Raw genomic sequence first — 18,722 nt, forward strand, 5'->3', positions numbered from 1 at the left:
AACACCTTGTCACGATAAAAACAAACAAAAAAACCCCAATACATATGAAACTCTGAAGAATCAAAGCGCTTTAAAATTAATTGCATAAAAATAGGAGTATCCCTATAGCAATTATTGCCAAGTTCACTGACATTGTGCAAATGACACAGAAGAGGGCAAAAAATTATTTTCCTTACCATGGAAGCCAAGAACTGTTAAGACTTATCCACCATTTCCTATTAATTGCATGTTTGTGAAACAACCAAAAAATCTATGAGAGTTACATGGCTGAAAATCATGCTTCTAAATAATAAATCTTAATATATGATTAATTAATCTATCATTCAATTTTAAATGCAGCAAAGAAAAATTTGATGAAGCTGTATATCGCACATTTGTAAAAGTCAAATATTTTCCCCTAGAACTTGTGTACTCTCTCAAGATTTTTTTTTCCCTAGTGTAACAGTTGCAGCAAGAATGTGAAGGAAAAAATATCAGTTGAAGACATATTATGTAAGAAAGAAATGTTATCCTATGCTATAAAACCAGTGACTGACAACTGAAAGTAATTACACGTTGCATGGTACATAACCAGAATCAGTCTGTTCCACCAGTCTTCCTTGGCTGGAACAGGGAATAGACACTTGCAGTAATAAAAGTCATTTTTTATATCTTAGCTGTTTTACATATGTGCTTAACAACACATTTTTAAGTATTTGACACTACGATGTTCAAATTCTGCTAGTAGAGATTAGAAAAAAATTAGTAGGGAATAAAAAAAAACATGGGGAAAAAAAAGGCTTATTCATTGCAGAATGATGTACTTCTCGCACTTAGAATTTGTCATGTTATTGGCAGTAAGTTTAGTACTGAATTTGGGAATGCAAGGCTTGTTCAGGATGTACCTTAAAAAGAATATTGAGCACTTGTTCAATAATGTTTAAGGAAAAATATCCAAAATGTATTGTCCTATAATAATGAAAATATAAGCTGCATCATGAAATTAGATGAATTAGTAAACAAGACAAAGGAAAATGAAGATCAAAGTGTGAAAGTCTGCTGTTGACACTAAATTACCCACATAATTAGGACAAGAATTGACTGCAGAGAAGTGCAGAAAGACTGTACAAATCCCCATGATTATCACAGAACCAAAAGTGAATGAGGATAAATTTAAAATCCAAGTTTAAAAAAAATCAATCCTAGCTTCACAAATAATGAATCCTGAGTTACTCATTGAAACTTTCCAGGAAAAAAATTTCTTTTTAACGATAATTTACAATTCTACTTAAATATTAAGAAATACAGAGATGGCTTAGGAGGGAAAGAAAAAAAAAAAGCCAGAATTATATGATTCCTTCATTCATGAGAATTGTGAATTTTGTAAAAGTGTGGTGTTCAGTTGTGGTCCCCTATCTTAAAAAAAATGTAGTAGAACAAGACAGAAAAATCAAAAGTATTATCAAATTATATAAAACTTTACACAGAAAGAATTAGTTTAGACAGATATGTCATACTATATAATAAGTGTGTGGCTTTTAGACAATAGGTAATGATTGATTATTCACTCTTCCAAGAATGAAGGCTTATGAAATGGGGCTTTTAAGCACTAGACTCCAAAATATAAAACATGGAGTTGGCTTGAAAAATGTAAAAATAATTGCTATAGATAGATAAAATTTAGATAGATTCAACAGAGAATATAGGAGAGAGATGGTTACATGGTACCTAGATACCATGTCTGGTATCTGAGAACATCTTAAGGCTGAGAAAAGATTAGAAAAACTTTCATATAGGCCTATCCTATATATGCATTTCTTCTCTAAGCATTTGTTTACAGGCACTTCTGGACACATAATATCGAGCCCTTGGAACTTTGAGGTGTTGACAGAAGTGAAAACTACAAGAAAAAACAATATTTTTCATGTTACAAAATAGTATCTTCTGAACTCTAAACACAATTACAATTATTACCTCCTTTGTCTATATGCCAAAGGCTAATCTTTGGAATAAAGATATTCTGCTTTGGGTCCATTTAGTTCAGAAGTTATATTACAAATTGGATAATCATTTCTGTTCTCAGTAATTGTGATGACTTCCTTAAAGTATTTGAATAGAAAATATCAGATGCAAAAACCACAAGATATGAATAAGAAATCTCAGGAAAAACTGTGTCTGCTGCAAAACACAACCTCAATTTGATCCAAAATTTTGCTGTATCAAAGTATTTTCACTCATTAGCTCAGCCAAAAGTCTCAGACATCAAGAAGGATGATGCTCTGCAAACTCTCAACTTACTGCATGTGAGAAATGACTGATGTCTCAGCCCAGTTTTTGTTTTATATTATCAAGTACCTGAATTTTGTGGTCTCAAGCCAAGATAACACATAAATACATTGAAGAAATCAATATATTTCCACAGAACATTTTAACTTCGTAGAACTAGCTATTCATCATTATAAATAGCCAGAGATTTTCTACCTGACCTTTCTCAAGCTATTACTTGGTATGGTTGGATAAATACTTTTGCAACACATAATTAAATTATTTTAAGATAATACAGACTAACATGATCAATTGAAAGTCACAGAAATACTAAAAATAAATATTTGCCCAGTCTCATTTCCTTCTCACCTTTTTGCACAGTACCTTTTTCAGAATATGAAAAGCTTTTATGCTGTTAAAAATAGACATTCATATACATACTTAACATTTCTTAATATTTGCTAAGTAAGATAAGAGTTTTGTGGTACTCTGCTCTAGAAACTCATTGCAGGCCATTTTTTTCAAAGTACAGACTTTCACCATCTACCCCTGGATCTAGTTATTTGAAAGAATAAGGCTTGATGTTTTTAATTCAATAATGTATAAAAGATAAAAAAAAACCCAAAACGAACCAAGCTACAGTAAAATCAATAGTTTCTCAGTAGTTTCCAGGAGAAAGTGGATTAGAAAAAGAGTTGGTTTCCACTGGAATCATGTATGTTTTACATAAAACCCAACCTAAAAATTCAGTTCACACTTTCATCATGGTGTCATACTTCCCTTACATCGAATACTTCATAATCATAATTTTATATTCAAGATGCAAGTGATTGTTCTTTCTATAGAATACCTATATTGTATATGACATATACTGTGTAATATACACTTCTAACATAGAAGAAATTTGACCTGTTTAAGGAAAAATTTCTGAAGAAAGAATATTTGAGAAAAAAAAAAAAAAAAAAAAAAAAAAACAACCAAAAACTGCTATTAATTTACTATATTTTTCAACAGATAATGTTCAGCCACTTTTAACAACTCTACACATATCACAATGGCCTTTAAAACATGTGGTCTCCTTTACTAGAAAAATTATTAACACTATCAAGGATACCAGTAATATAATATTTAAAAGTATAACAGGCCTAACACAAAATAAAACTAGGCCTTTTATTTTTTTATTTTTTTTATTTTTTTAATTTTTTTAATTTCATTTAAAATAAAAAGACACATAGCCCAAAATAAGCTAAACAAAAACATACATCCCTTAATTATCATAATTTTAAATCTGTCTATTAAAACACAGGAGGTTTTATTTCATTAATATTTTTAATTATAGATTAGAATCTAGCCAATGTAACTCAAGTGTGCACCTTCATGAGCTGTTCCACCATATTCTACATACCATATTTTATATACCTACAAATGTTGTAGGTATTTTACAACTACCGGGTTATGAAATAATACTGCATACAAAGAAAGCACTATGGTACAAACTGAGCCTTTGATTAACGTTTAAGGTAGAGTAGAAGTCTTTTGAAGATGACTGTAAAACAAACAAAAAAATGATAGGATTAATTTATAATTAGAATATTAACATTGTAATTAGAATAATTCCTATGTTACTGTTGGGGGTTGGGTTTGTTCCTTCTTTCTCTGGGGAATTTTTTCCCCACGGGTTGCCAAGGGGACCGGGTGTTGGATACTTGAGAGTGCTTGGCTGAAACAAAGAGATGGACAAAAGGTGGAAGGGAGAGATAACGCAGGTAAAAGACACAGCTTGAGGCAGCTGCGTGCTTTTCTGCTTCCGGCGTTCGGGAGACGCGTGTCGGCCGCTCCCCGAGGATCTCAGCCGCCGCTTTTCTGCCTCGCCTTCGAGCTGCTTCGGCGCTGCTCCTCTTGCTGCAGCGTGACCCTGCACTCCCTGCGCTGCCGGGACATCCTGCCCCGCCTGCCGGGACACCCTGCCATCCCAGCTACCAGCCCGGGACTTTTCCACTGTTCCAGCTTGGTGCTCTGAAGATCCTGCAGGGACACCGAAACCAAACTGCTCTGGGTTTTGTGAAACAAAGCCCTCAAGGTTCTTGGTACTGTTGTCGTTTGTCATTAATGCTGTAGTTGTTTGGTGGGGGGGGGAGTTTTTTTTTGTGTTTGTTTGTTTTGTATTACATACTAGTAAAGAACTGCTATTCCTATTTCCCAAATCTTTGCCAAAGAGCCTCTGATTGTAATTTTACCTAGCAGATACCTGTCTTCCTAAACCAAGACAGATTTTGGCGCCCAACGTGGGGCTTGAGGGCACTGAGAAAAGAAAAGGGAAGAGAAATAGCAGTTCTTAACTAACCTAGTACTTTCTTTTGTGTGCGTTGGATATAAAAACCTCATTAGGCTGCATCATGTAGTCTAACTTAGCCTGGTTTGGGTGGCATGTGGTTGTGACTGTATTCCTTCCATTTGCAGGCCCTTATCTAAACATGGGCCCTATAACTAAGGCTACTGTGACTGTCATCCAGTTTATTTTATGGCTTAATAAAGTGAAGAACTCATGGATTTTTAATTTCCTCTGGAAGGCAGGCACATGAATTCAGGGCTATCGTACACTAACTGTGTGTTTTTGGAGTTACTTTAACAATAGTACCTACTGTGAAGAAATGACACCGGAGGAAGTTTCTTTTTCCCAACCCTTTACCCATCTCTTTAGGTCTGCCCCACCAGTTTTTGAAAAGTTTAAATCCTCTCTGAATGCTAATAATATCATACAATGGCTGGTGCTGCTAATATGCGTATTCTGTTTAGCATTCAGAGATAAGGGAAGATTGACCTGAATAACCACCCTGATACCTAGCCCACAGAATAAGGATGATACCCCAGAGCCTGACTCTGCCCCACAGCCTGCCTCAGAAAGGACCCACCCGGATTGAGTTAAGGTTCTAGTAAAAGAAATAGGCCAAATGCTGAAAGAGTACATTTCCCCAGCTCATGAAAAACCCTCCCCCTGCCCCGAGAAGGCAGAGACTGATAGTGCAGCAGTGGAACCCACAGATGTTACAACTGTCCAGGTTCCAGCTGAACCACAAGGGCAGCCACAGCCAGCAGCAGTCGCCCCTGTGGAAACAAGGAAGTGTAAAGTGAAATCGTCAGATCCTAGTATTAAGGATAAAAAAGGAGGGCCCTCACAATCCACAAAAGAGCCACAGGTTGAGATCATCACTGAGTCCCTGACATATGAAAGTCTACGTAATCTGCAAAAAGATATTGCACGACGAGGACGTGAGGCTTATACAGCCTGGCTACTCCGAGTCTGAGACCTTATGAGTACAGGTGTGCAACTGGATAGTGCTGAAGCAAGGAATTTGGGACCCTTGACCCAGGACTCAGGTATAAATCAGGTATTTGTAAGAGAGCAAGAGCCCCTTTCCCTTTGGGAACGACTTCTAATGAGTGTAAGAGAAAGATTTGTCCACAGAGACAGAATGCAAGAGCACAACAATAGAATGCGATGGAAGACCCTTGAGGAAAGAATCCAACAGTTAAAAGAAGTGGCAGTATTAGAAGTACTTTTTGGGAGAACCAGACAGCATGATAATGACCCCGACAAGGTTAAATGCACAGGGCACATGTTGTAGAATCTGGCAACTCATGGACCATCCCAATACGCCACATTCATCGCAACAATTAATGCCGAAGATAACCGAGAGACAGTGGGTTCTGTTGCCAACAAGCTCAGAAATTATGAAAGTATGATCAGTGGCCCAATGCAGGCTCATGTCTCTGCGGTGGTGAAAGAACTCAAAGAAGAGATGAGGGAAATAAGAGAGGAGATGAAAAGGAACAGTTCCCATGTAGCACCGGTGCGAGTCACAGGCCCCAGAATCAGAGCCCAACATCCCCCAGCGAGAGAGAGAGGGTACACCCCTCGAGCTGACCTGTAGTTTTATCTGCGGAACCATGGGGAAGACATGAGAGCGTGGCATGGGAAACCTACTTCTGTCCTGGCAGCACGAGTACGTGAGCTCAAAGAGAGAAACGCTAACAGAAGGAGTTCCACTAGAATGAAAGTAGCCTCAGCCTCCCATGAGCAAGCTGCCAGGTATTACGGAGGTGGGAATGCTGTGTCAGATTCCCTCGAAAGAACCTCTACCATGTATGTCCAAGAAAAGAATAATAACCAGTGCTAGAGGGGCCCTACCTCTAGCCAGGAAGAGGCACGGGAAAATCGAGTTTTTTGGACTGTGTGGATTCGATGGCCTGGCACATCAGAGCCACAAAAATATGAAGCTTTAGTAGATACTGGGTCGCAGTGTACTCTAATGCCATCAAGACATGTGGGGGCGGAACCGATTTCCATTGCCGGAGTGACGAGAGGATCACAAGAACTGACTCTGGTTGAAGCCGAGGTGAGCCTGACCAAGAAAGAGTAGCAGAAACTTCCGATTGTGACCGGCCCAGAAGCTCCATGTATTCTGGGCATAGACTTCCTCAGGAATAGATATTATAAAGACCCTAAAGGACTCAGATGGGCTTTTAGAATAGCTGCTGTAGAGACAAAGAACATTAAGCAGTTGAACACCTTGCCGAGACTATCAGAAAACCCATCTGCAGTAGGACTCCTGAAAGTAGAAGAACAACAAGTACCTGTTGCCACCTCGACAGTGCACCGTCGGCAGTATCGGACAAATCAGGACGCCGTGATCCCCATCCACAAGATGATCCGTGAGCTGGAGAGCCAAGGGGTGGTCAGCAAAACCCACTCACCCTTCAACAGCCCCATCTGGCCTGTGCGCAAGTCTGATAGAGAATGGAGACTGACTGTAGACTATCGTGCATTGAATGAAGTGACTCCACCGCTGAGCGCTGCTGTGCCGGACATGCTGGAACTTCAGTACGAGCTAGAGTCCAAGGCAGCGAAGTAGTATGCCACTATTGACATTGCCAATGCATTTTTCTCCATTCCTCTGGCTGCAGAATGCAGGCCTCAGTTTGCTTTCACCTGGAGGAGCGTGCAGTACACCTGGAACCGGCTGCCCCAAAGGTAGAAACACAGCCCCACCATCTGCCATAGGCTGATCCAGGCTGCACTGGAGAAGAGTGAGGCTCCAGAACATCTACAGTACATCGATGACATCATTGTATAGAAAAAGACTGCAGCTGAAGTATTCGAGAAAAGAGAGAAGATCATCCAGATTTTGCTGAAAGCCGAGTTTGCCATCAAGAAGAGCAAAGTCAAGAGACCTGCCAGAGAAATCCAGTTCCTGAGAGTAAAGTAGCAAGATAGACGGCGGCAGATCCCCACTGAAGTCATTGATAAGATCACAGCAATGTCTCCACCGACCAGCAAAAAGGAAACACAAGCTTTCCTAGGAGCCATAAGTTTTTGGAAGATGCACATTCCTGAGTACAGTCAGATCGTGAGCCCTCTCTACCTAGTTACCCGCAAAAAGAACAATTTCCACTGGAGCCCTGAACAGCAACAAGCCTTTGCCCAGATCAAGCAAAAGATTGCTCATGCAGTAGCCCTTGGCCCAGTCAAGACAAGACCAAATGTGAAGAATGTGCTTTATTCTGCAGCCGGGAACAACGGTTTGTCCTGGAGCCTTTAGCAGAAAGTGCCAGGGGAGACCCGAGGCCGACCACTGGGATTCTGGAGTCGAAGTTACAGAGGATCTGAAGCCAACTACACTCCCACAGAGAAAGAGATCTTAGCCGCCTATAAAAAAGTTCAAGCCGCCTCAGAAGTGATTGGCACAGAAGCACAACTCCTCTTGGCACCCCGACTACCAGTGCTAGGGTGGATGTTTAAAAGAAAGGCTCCCTCCACGCACCATGCCACCGATGCCACATGGAGCAAATAAACTGCCCTCATCACACAGCGTGCCCGTATTAGAAACCCAAATCGCCCTGAGATTTTAGAGATAATTACAAACTGGCCAGAAAAAGAAAACTTCGGTTTCACGGACGAAGAAGAGCAAGTGACACGAGCTAAAGAAGCTCCTCCATACAACCAACTGCCAGCAGAAGAAACACACTACGCCCTTTTCACTGATGGTTCCTGTCGCATCGTGAGAATGAACCGTAAGTAGAAAGCAGCCGTATGGAGCCCCACACGACAAGTTGCAGAAGCCACTGAAGGAGACGGAGGATCAAGTCAGCTTGCTGAACTCAAAGCTGTTCAATTAGCCCTTGACATTGCTAAAAGAGAAAAGTGGCCAAAGCTCTACCTCTACACTGATTCGTGGATAGTAGCCAATGCTCTGTAAGGCTGGCTGAAAAAGTGGAAAAAAGCCAACTGGCAGCGTAGAGAAAAACCAATCTAGGCTGCTGATAAATAGAAGGACGTTGCCACTCGTGTAGAGAAGCTGCCTGTGAAAGTCCGCCATGTAGATGCCCATGTTCCCAAGAGTCGGGCTAATGAAAAACACCAAAACAACAAGCAGGTAGATCAAGCTGCCAAGATAGAAGTGTCAAAGATAGATTTAAATTGGCAACACAAAAGAGAGTTGTTCCTAGCCCGATAGGCCCATAATGCCTCGGGTCATCAAGGCAGAGATGCCACCTATAAGTGGGCCCGAGACCGAAGGGTAAATTTAACCATAGACAGTATTTCTCAAGTTATCCATGACTGTGAGACATGTGCTGCAATCAAGCAAGCCAAGCGGGTGAAGCCCTTATAGTATGGTGGGCGGTAGTCCAAATATAAATATAAAGAAGCCTGGCAGATTGACTACATCACCCTTCCCCAAACCCGCCAAGGCAAGCGTTATGTGCTAACCATAGTGAAAGCCACCACTGGATGGTTGGAGACCTACCCTGTGCCTCATGCTACTGCCCAGAACACCATCCTGGGCCTGAAAAAACAAGTCCTGTGGAGACATGGCACCCCTGAAAGAATCGAGTCGGACAATAAGACTCATTTCAAAAATAGTCTTATAAGCACCTAGGCTAGAAAACATAGCATTGAGTAGGTGTACCATATTCCTTATCATACACCAGCGGCCAGGAAAGTTGAACAGTGCAATAGCCTGCTTAAAACTACCTTGAAAGCACTGGGTGGGAGAACCTTTAAGAATTGAGATACTAATTTAGCAAAGGCCACCTAGTTAGTGAACACTCGAGGTTCCACCAACCGAGCAGGTCCTGCCCAATCTGAGCCCTTGCAGAAGACAGACGGAGATAAGGTTCCAGTGGTACACATGAGAGGTATGCTAAGAAAAACTGTTTAGATTAATCCTGCCTCCAGCAAAGACAATCCCATCCGTGAGGTTGTCTTCGCTCAGAGACCAAGTTGCACCTAGTAGGTGATGCAAAAAGATGGAGAGACCCGATGCATACCTCAAGAAGACCTTGTTTTGAAGTGAACTACCCATGACAATGTGACTGCATCCATATTTGCATATATATATATGTATTTTTACTAGTTAAAACTCAATGTAATATGTTTGTATAAAAAAAAAATTCGGGGTGAATAATGTTGGGGGTTGGGTTTGTTCCTTCTTTCTCTGGGGAATTTTTTCCCCACGGGTTGCCAAGGGGACCGGGTGTTAGATACTTGAGAGTGCTTGGCTGAAACAAAGAGATGGACAAAAGGTGGAAGGGAGAGATAACGCAGGTAAAAGACACAGCTTGAGGCAGCTGCGTGCTTTTCTGCTTCCGGCGTTCGGGAGACGCGTGTCGGCCGCTCCCCGAGGATCTCAGCCGCCGCTTTTCTGCCTCGCCTTCGAGCTGCTTCGGCGCTGCTCCTCTTGCTGCAGCGTGACCCTGCACTCCCTGCGCTGCCGGGACATCCTGCCCCGCCTGCCGGGACACCCTGCCATCCCAGCTACCAGCCCGGGACTTTTCCACTGTTCCAGCTTGGTGCTCTGAAGATCCTGCAGGGACACCGAAACCAAACTGCTCTGGGTTTTGTGAAACAAAGCCCTCAAGGTTCTTGGTACTGTTGTCGTTTGTCATTAATGCTGTAGTTGTTTGGTGGGGGGGGGAGTTTTTTTTTGTGTTTGTTTGTTTTGTATTACATACTAGTAAAGAACTGCTATTCCTATTTCCCAAATCTTTGCCAAAGAGCCTCTGATTGTAATTTTACCTAGCAGATACCTGTCTTCCTAAACCAAGACAGTTACTGAGGCAAAAGCACTGATGATATTTTTAGAAATGTTCCACAATGTTGTGCATGTGATCAGGGAAAATTATTTTCTTCATACCTGTTTGCAAATCACAGCCACTTTTTTTTCATTTGCAGAGACATACAGGTGTTCCCCAGAAAGAGCCACATTTTCAGTATGATGGTGCCTGTCCCATTCTGTTACTCTCACCAAGACATGTCTTGTGGTCCCTTTGATGCACCTCCACCAATCACTCCTATCTGGCAGGCAAAGGATACAGCAATAAGCTGTGACTGAGACGGGTGTACCCAACAAGACTCCTTCCCCTCCTGGAATACATGCACGCTCACATACACTCTGTAATGCATGTACACAATCACACACACCGTGGAATACCTGTACACACTCATGCTCTCCCCATCTCCTTCAGCACAGCAGAGAGAGATTCTGGGAGCATGTAATACCCATTCCTTGATCACATTTTACCTGTACTTTCATACCTTTTATCCCATGAGTCACTGCTTGGAAGCTGGAGAATGGAAATCAAAGATCAGAATCACATAGTTCAGAATCCTTAAAATAAAACTTACTAAAGCCTGTTATATATTTCTATTTTTTTTACACTGTGTTGATGCATTATATAACATGAACCATTATCTGACTGGCACAAAATTTCTCCATTTGGGTTTCCATTAGCAGAAGATGATGATTGAACAATATTGGTCCGGCTCTTCCTGTGTCTCAGTAAATATGTTAAGTTGTTTTCATTAAAGATTTTCATTATAACTTTTTGCAAAGAGGCATGTTCTGAACTGTATTCATTAAAATCTTTTTCATAAATAGGACTCATAAAATACCTTTCTCTTTTTTGTTTTTTCAAAAAACCCTACGCTTAAGAGTTGAAGTGCTCATGAAATATAATTAGTCCATATTTTACAGAGAAACTAGAATGCAATATAGTAGTTAGATTAAATAAAACGAAACATAGAAACATTTTTGCATTCTAATGTTCAAATCTATTCTGTGCAAAGCAACAGTCTTTCCTTTTCATTTTCAAATATAGCATAGAATTAGATGAAAGCATTTTATTGCTTCTCCTCTCTTTTTTTCTTGCAACCTTCTTTCCAAGAAAGTTTAAATGTAACAATGAATGATCATGCAGAGTTTTTAATAAAAGAGAAGTCAGAGAAAGTTATGGGAGATGTTACTAAATATATTTTTTCCAACCAACACTGATTTCCATGGTTTCCATTGTAGTGATAGACATAAATTTTCATTTTAAACCAACAGCCATTTAGATGCAAAACTCTACTTGCCACAAAGAAACATTTTACTGGTTTTCATAGGCAAATATATTTTTGATACATAAATATGTTTAGTCTGAAAATCTGAATAGGCATCTATGCTCTTATTTTTAAATAAGATGAAAATGTGGATCCTTGGCAGCTATAGTTCATGCAAGAGAGACAAACAAAAACTAATTTACCTAAATTTTAATCTTCTCGAAACCCATTTCAATACATAGTTTATTCTTCCTGTGAGACCTCTCACTTTATAACTGTTTCAAACTAAATCAGACACCCAAGGTTTTAATTAACTCAGAAAATTATATAAGAAAACATTTCAGAAAAAAAAAAAAGTTTATTTTATCATATAATAAAGCTTGATTATCTATAAATTTGTGTTTTACATTACGACAGTCCCTTCCCTTGCCCAGATTCACTCCTTCATCCAAAATCACAGAATCACTAGGTTGGAAGACACCTTCAAGATAATCGAGTCCAACCCCGCCCTAACAGCTCAACTAAACCATGGCACCAAGTGCCACATCCACTCTTTATTTTAAACACATCCAGGGATGGTGACTCTACCACCTCCCCAGGCAGACAATTCCAATACTTTATCACTTTTTCCCTAAACAGCTTTTTCCTAATATGCAACCTATATTTCCCTTGGTGCAGCTTATGACATTGTCCTCTTGTTCTGTCAATTGCTGTCTGAAGAAAGAGACCAACCCCTAGCGGTCTACAACCACCCTTCAGGAAGTTTTAGAGAATGATAAGGACCTCTGAGTTTCCTTTTCTCCAGGCTAAACAACCCCAGCTCCCTCAGTCGTTCCTCACAGGGTTTGTGTTCCAAGCTCCTCACCAGCCTTGTTGCCTCCTCTGGATGCACTCAAGTGTCTCAACGTCCTTCCTAAACTGAGGGGCCAGAACTGGACACAGCACTCAGGGTGTGGCCTCACCAGTGCCCAGTACAGGGGAAGAATGACCTCCCTGCTCCTGCTGGCCACACCATTCCTGATCCAGGCCAGGAAGCCATTGGCCCTCTTGGCCACCAGGGCACATGGCTGGCTCATGTTCAGCTGCTGTCACCAGTGGCCTCAGGTCCATTTCTGCCTGGGCACTGTCCAGCCACACCATCCCCAGCCTATAGCATTGAAGGGGGTAATTGTGGCCAAAGTGCAAGACTCGGCACCTGGACTTATTAAACTTCATCTTGTTAGACTCTGCCCATTCATCCAACTGTTCCAGGTCTCTTTGCAGAGCCCTCCTATCTTCCAACAGGTCGACACATGCTCCCAGCTTAGTGTCGTCTGCAAATTTACTAATCTCAGACTCAATATCCTCATCCATGTCATCAATAAAAAATATTGAACAGAGCTGGCCCCAGCACAGACCCCTGAGGGACACCACTGGTGACTGGCTGCAGCACCATTCACCACCGCTCTCTGGGCCTGGCCATCCAGCCAGTTCTTAACCCAGTGCTCCTGTCCAAGCCCCAGGCTGCCAGCTTATCCAGAAGTCTTCTCTGGGAGACAGTGTCAAAAGCCTTGCTTGAAGTCCAAATAGACAACATCCACAGCCCTTCCTGCATCCACCAGGTGGGTCACCTGGTCATAAAAGGAGACCACATTGGTCAAACGTGACCTACCCCTCCTAAACCCGTGCTGGCTGGGTCTGATACCCTGGCCATCCTGTAGGTGCTTTGTGATGACACTCAGTATAAACTGCTCCATTACCCTACAGGGTACTGAGGTCAGGCTAACTGGCCTTTAATTACCAGGATCCTCCTTCCCACCCTTTTTGTGAATGAGTGTCACACTGGCCAGCTTCCAGTCATCTGGAACCTCACCAGTGAGCCAAGATTGTTGGTAAATGATGGACAGTGGCTTCACAAGCTCATCAGCCAGCACCCTCATCCCTCTGGGATGGATCCCATCTGGGCCCATAGATTTATGAACATCCAAGCAGCTCAGCAGTTCTCTGACTGCCTCCTCCTGGATATCAGGGGGACCATTCTGCTCCCTGACATCATCTGCCAGCCCAAGAGGACAGTTGTCTTGAGGACAAGCCATTGTCCCACTAAAGACTGAGGCAAAGAAGGTGTTAAACACTTCTGCCTTTTCCTCATTTACAGTTACTAAGTTCCCTCTCGTATCCAATAGAGAACAAAGGTTGGTCTTACCCTTCCTTTTGCCATTAATAGAATTTGCAAAAACATTTTTTTATTATCCTTTTCAAAAGTTGGCAAATTAAGTTCAAATTGAGCGTTGGCCTTCCTGATTTTTTTTTCCTACATGGTCTAGCAACGCCCTTAAAAACTTCCTGAGAGACCTGATCCTCCTTCCAAAAACGATACATCCTCTTTCTATTCCTAAGTTCCTTCAAAACCTCATTACCCATCCAGGCTAAACATTTGCCTCATTGACTCATCTTTCAGCACAGTCTACTCCTGTGCCCTCAAGATCTCTGTTTTGAAGCACGTCTACCTTTCATGGACTCCTTTGTTTTTAAGGGCTGTTTCCCAAGGAACTCTCTGAAAAATCTCCTAAATAGGCCAAAGTCTTCCCTCCAGAAGTCCAATGTAAAAGTCTTATAATATTTCTCCTGATTTCACCAAATATCGAGAACTCTATAATTTCATGATCACTGTGCCCCAAGTGGCCTCCAGCCACCACATCTCCCACCAGCACATCTGTTTGCAAACAGCAGGTCTTACATGGTTCCTCCTGTGGTGGTCTTACTCACTGGTATCACCAGCTGTGACAAAAAAGTTGTCCTCCAGATACTCTAAAAGCTTCCTGAACTGCCTCTTCTCTGCTGTATTAAGTTCCCAGCAGATGTCTGGTAGGTTAAAGTCACTTACGAGAGCAAGGGCTGGTGATCCTGAAACATTCTCTAGCTGCTTATAGAATAAGTTGTTCACCTCTCCTTCCTGGTTGGGTGGACTATCCCTCATGCCTGGTTTTCTGTCTCACTTCAAAGTGTCCTTTCTCCACTAGCCATTCCTCCCCTGAGGAGGCAAGTAGTGGAGCAAGGCAGCTGCCCTGTGCTGGCTTACCAGCTGGGTGATTAGATTGGTGGCAGTTTGACACGGCATCAGGTTGATTGAAAATGATAAGTTATGTTCTTGCTGAGCACCTTCACTCATCTGGACTCACGGTACAGCTACTGTAAAACATTTGTATACATAAGAATTCCCTGACTGCAGTCACCTAAATAGTCCAAAGGGCTATTCCTACATTTGTTTGTCACCCTGGAGTTTTGAGTTCATTCTGGAAGGTACAAGAGTGGGAAGAAAAGTCTGAAAATCAGTATTGCTGCAATTTCGTTAGTACTTTTAGAAAATTGAGGTAAAATGAGACTCAATTATACCAAAAAGCCCAAAAATTACAAAATACGCCTGCAAAAGCAGAATGGCAAGCGTTGCACCACTAATTTTCATTAAGTGTACGAATCATTACATATGTGTTAAAAACATTTACTGGGAGGGAAGCTAATGTGGGCAGCCATCTGAAATATCCACACATCATTTTTCATGTCAGATGCACACATTATCTATATGAATTAGGATTGCCAAGAAACACCAAAAAACCTAAACATGCTTAGTTTGTACCTACAGTAATTTATCTAGGTTTGCTGAATAAATGACTGAATAACTTCAAGTAAAAGGACTCATTCACGTTAATGGACACTAATTCAGACACCAATTATGATACTTTAAATGTCAACATCATTATCCTTGTTAATTCTTTTACTGCCAAAGGAAGGTAAAAGCAAGTACGTATCATATTAAGAAGAATAGCAAAAACTATTCTTGTAGACTGCTCTTTAGGGACAGTTTCTATAGCAGATGATAGGGCTGAAGAAGCAGGTACAACATTTTAATCACCTATTCTTAATTTTCAAAGAGTCTTAAAGTATTACTATTTGACAGAAAGTTAAAATAAATTTGTGTCCCGAATTCTAATTAGAAATCTTACTAATTGACCTGTCTATCAAGGGGGCAAGTAGACTCATACAAGGAAAATCCTTTTTGTTCCAAAGAGAACAAAGTGCTTCCCACTGTAAGCAAAGGTCAGGTTGATGACTACCTCAGGAACCTTAACACACTCATATCTATGAGGAGGTGTGTCGCTGTTACGGACACGAAAGAACCACACTCACCCGACTGGTTGAAGTGAGGAAAAGAGGGCTGTTTATTATCGCTTGGGGTTTAAATAGGATTTGGAGTATGATCCAGGATTGGAGGACAAAAGGGACACTTCTCTGACCCCAATGGTCATCTCAGAAGTCCATCACACACTAGTATGTGAAAACAATCTACTTGTTTATGTTACATTCTTAAGACACTCCACTAAAAATATGTAAACAGTCATCAGAAGGCTGAAAATCAAGGCAACAGAGATGCATCTCAGAGGCCTGATGAAATTGGTTGATATAGATGCCAAGACATTCTCCATGATATTTGAAACGTCATTGCTGTCAAGTGAAATCCCAGGGGACTGGAAAAATGGAAGATTTGTACCCATCTTTAAAAACGGTAGAAAGGAGGACCCTGGGAACAAGTGACCCATCAGCATCACCTCTGTGCCTGGGAATATTATGGAACAGATCCTCCTGGAAGCTATGCTAAGACACATGGAGAACAGAGAGGTGATTCAGGACTGCCAGCATGGCTTCATCAAGGAAAAGTTTTGCCTGACCAACCTAGGGGCCATCTATGATGGAGTTGACTACCTCAGTGGTCAAGGAAAGGTTTACAGATGTCATTTACCTGGACTTCTGTAAAGCCAACATCATCCTTCTCTCTAAGTGGCATGAGATGGGTTTGATGAGTGGACTGTTGGTGGATAAGGAATTTGTAGAACAGTCACATCTAGAAGGTGATGGTCAACGGCTCAGAGTCCCAGTTGACATCAGTGACAACTGGTGTTCCACAGGGGCCCATATTGAGACCAGTGTTATTTCAAAGCCTAATCAATGGCAAATCAGTGGCATCAGGTGCACCCTCAGCAAATTTGCAGATGACACCAAGCTCAGTGGTGCAGTTGGCACACTGAGGGACAAAATGGCACCCAGAGGGAGCTTGCAAGCTCAGGAACTGAGACCATGGGAATTTCATGAGGTTTAACAAGACCAAGTGTGAGATGCTTCACCTGGGTTGGGGCAACGTCCCAGTATCAACCCAGGCTGGGAGATGAGCAGATGAAGACCAGCCCTACTGAGAAGGACTTGGGGGTGCTGATAGGTGGAGAGGCTGGGAATGACCTGGCAAAGTCCACTCACAGCCCAGAAATTCAACCTTGTCCTGGACTTCATCCATAGCAGTGTGACCAGCAGGGTGAGGGAGGGGATTCTGCCCCTCTGCTCTGCTCTGGTGAGACCCCATCTGCAGTGCTGCACCCAGCTCTGGGGAATGATGTCAGGAATGACATCAACCTGTCAGAGCAAGTCCAAAGGGGGATCAGCTAGATGATAAGAGGGATGAAGCATACCTCCTACAATGAAAGGCTGAAAGAATTTGGATTGTTCTGTCTGGAAAAGAGAAGTCTTTGGGGTTCCCTAATTGCAGCTGCACAGTACCTGAAGGGAGACTACAAAAAAGCTGGAAAGGGACTTCTAACAAGTGCATGTAGTGACAGGACAAGGCTTGAGAGTACAGCTGCAAAGACTGATCCTCTGAAAAAAGAATGGAGAAAGCAGAGCTGTCTCTTTCTTTGGATCTTGACCAGTGGACCTAGGCAAGACACAATGAAGGCAGAATAAAACCAGAAAATGATTGAAAGGCTATAAAAGATGGAATGTGATGAACCCTAGCCTCTCCATGAACAGTACAGACACTGAAGAGTGAGGCTCCCAAACAATCTCAAAATTCAAATCTGAAAGCCCTAAATCTCAAGTAAAGCACTTCTCTGGATGATTGTCTGGGAGAAGCATGTCATGCTCTGGGTTAACAACAGTAAGAGATCAGCTAGGGTGGTATTACTGCAGTGCTAGCCTTAATAAAATACTCAAAAATTTTCTAAGACTTTGGCACTTTATGTGCTGTTGAAGTTACAAGTAGAAGTTATTTTCAAGTTTTTGAAAGAAACTGAACCTAGAAAGAGACACCCTTTTTTCTGTGAAGAATGAAACCCAACAATGAACAATTTTACAAGGAAAAGATGAAATTATTTTCCGTTCCTAATTTTCAGGGGAAATAATGAGTTTTAAAGTATTACAAAGTTGCTCACACTCAAAGAATAAATATCTAACACTTCTATTCTCTGAGCCAACTCATTATCCCTGGGTTTCTGTCCTGGGTTGAAGTATATTCTATCACCATCTTCATGAACTGTTGAAACCAGGTGAGGCAGTGCTCCCTGCCTCCTCCACTCTGGCTTATCTTCTGTTAATGGGCCATCAGCACCTTTGCTACACAGCTCACAGATAACCCCCTCCTGGACTACCTCCTGTTAATGGGGCCATCAGGCCTTATCACATGACTCACCATCTCATTGTGAGATGCTCCGCCCAGAGGGAGGAACCAAGCATTCCAACCTGGATATAAACTGAGACTCTGAACACCAGAGGGGCGCTTACCCACTGGATTCCCAGAGGACCTGAGCTACCAGACCTTTCTACAGGATCACGGCTTCAGGAAGACCACCTCATCTGGACTGCTTCCATCACTCTGCTCAGGTTGTATTCTGACTCTGTCAGTGGCCTTTTGTATTATTGCATCTATTTTATTTTACTTTCCTTTTTTTTTTCTCTATTAAATTGTATCTCTGACTTGGAGCCTCTCATTTGTTTTGCTTTCAAATCGCTACAGTTTCCCAATAGAAAGTAAAGAAAATAGCCTCTCAGGATGCTCAAATCTACTGTTATTAAACATAGGCTTAAGAACAAACAATTATGTGAAGGAAAACCTCATACCACCCAGGTATACAAGTATACTGTCACAATGTAATATTTTTCATTTATTTATAGATGTTGGGTTAATTTTGAGATCAGATTTATTGCAGTCACAGGTATATATATAAATGTTCTTAAGAGTTCTGCAAAAAAAAGTAAATAAATGTTCTTATCCTTTATTGCAAGTGTCTTGACTCTG

General features: G+C 41.6%; 1 long non-coding RNA gene across 1 annotated transcript in view; it reads right to left on the reverse strand.

The window, feature by feature from the left end:
• LOC136302652 (uncharacterized) overlaps positions 1-18,722 on the reverse strand; it is a 218,420-nt gene that overhangs the window by 61,666 nt on the left and 138,032 nt on the right. The gene's annotated exons all lie outside the window — the stretch shown is intronic.

This window comes from Chamaea fasciata, unplaced genomic scaffold (assembly GCF_029207755.1).
Source record: "Chamaea fasciata isolate MVZ Bird 193981 ecotype frontalis unplaced genomic scaffold, bChaFas1.0.hap1 SCAF_1, whole genome shotgun sequence".
Classification (NCBI taxonomy): domain Eukaryota; kingdom Metazoa; phylum Chordata; class Aves; order Passeriformes; family Sylviidae; genus Chamaea; species Chamaea fasciata.